This window comes from Seriola lalandi, unplaced genomic scaffold (assembly GCF_002814215.2).
Source record: "Seriola lalandi dorsalis isolate HSWRI2012SDOR001 ecotype SW California unplaced genomic scaffold, Sedor1 jcf7180002051981, whole genome shotgun sequence".
Lineage (NCBI taxonomy): Eukaryota > Metazoa > Chordata > Actinopteri > Carangiformes > Carangidae > Seriola > Seriola lalandi.
In genome coordinates this window covers 1-1,081 of record NW_019522534.1, presented here as the reverse complement: position 1 = coordinate 1,081, position 1,081 = coordinate 1, and the positions used below count along the sequence as shown (strand labels likewise).

The following is a 1,081-nucleotide window of genomic DNA, read 5'->3' as shown; positions in this document are numbered from 1 at the left end:
TTTAACTTAAACAAAGAGATCAAAGACGTCAGCATGGTTCAGATAAGGTGCTTGTCAGAAAACCCTTTCATTTGAATGAGGTGCTATCAACCGTTTTTATGCTACCAGAAGACAACCAGGAGTTGGTCTCGTAAACCAAAGCTCATGGGTTCGATCCCCATCCAAGTTCGAGGCTTGTCACTCTGCTGTAGTTCTGTTTGTTCAAAGATTTGATATTGATATAGTTGCAGCGCTTTGCTCCTTTTGCATTGAACAAAGAAAAAATACTGTGAACTTTGTTCAACTTAGGATCCTGTGAGCGTTGCCCTTTAGATTCTGTAGATGAGAGATCACAGCCCTTTGACTACCACTGAAAGAGGCGTGGTGGCCAAGTGGTAAGGCGTTGGTCTTGTAAACCAAAGATCATGGGTTCAATCCCCATCCATGCCTTTAAAGTGTATCTATTAAAGACCCACTCCATTGAAAAAGAAGTGTTTAGCTGTGTTAACATCCATATGATGCTATTTATATAATGCAAGATATACCATGAGTGAAATAATCAGTCACTCTTGTGGAGGTGTGGTGGTAAAGTATTGGTCTCATAAACCAAAGCTGAAGGGTTCAAACCCCAACTGTGCCTTTAAACTCTACTGGAGTCCCTTAGACAGTGAATGTGAAAAGAGTAGATAAAGTCAAATAAGACTTAAGGGATTGATGTGATCTGCTCAGTCTGCTTCAATATGTTCTGGGATACAACATGATGTCTGTGGGCACAGTGCTGTCAGTGATGTGTTGGCCAATCAGACTAAAGATGCGCAGGGGAGGAACAATCTAGTTTTTCCATGAAGGTTTGTTGCATCATAGTGTTTTACTTAAAATCAATGGAACAGAACAGAGAAAAAAAAGTGAGGAACAAAGAAGAAGAGCGATAAATACCTGAATGGACAGACTCCAGCTGTGGAAGTTGGAGGTGATGTTCTCCTCGGCCAGAGACTGCAGCAGATCCTTGGGAAAACTCTGGAACAGACGGCTGGACTTGGCCGCTGGAGGACGGACACAGATTTGTGTCGAGGCAGAAGCGAGGTAAAGAGAAGAAGAAGAA

The 1,081-nt window shown here is 42.4% G+C and overlaps 1 non-coding gene across 1 annotated transcript; it reads left to right on the top strand.

Annotated features, from left to right (window-relative positions):
* Positions 1–357: 357 nt before the first annotated feature.
* On the top strand, positions 358–429 carry trnat-ugu (transfer RNA threonine (anticodon UGU)). Its single transcript has one exon. It is a non-coding gene; the product is annotated as a tRNA-Thr (tRNA).
* The last annotated feature ends 652 nt before the right edge of the window (positions 430–1,081 follow it).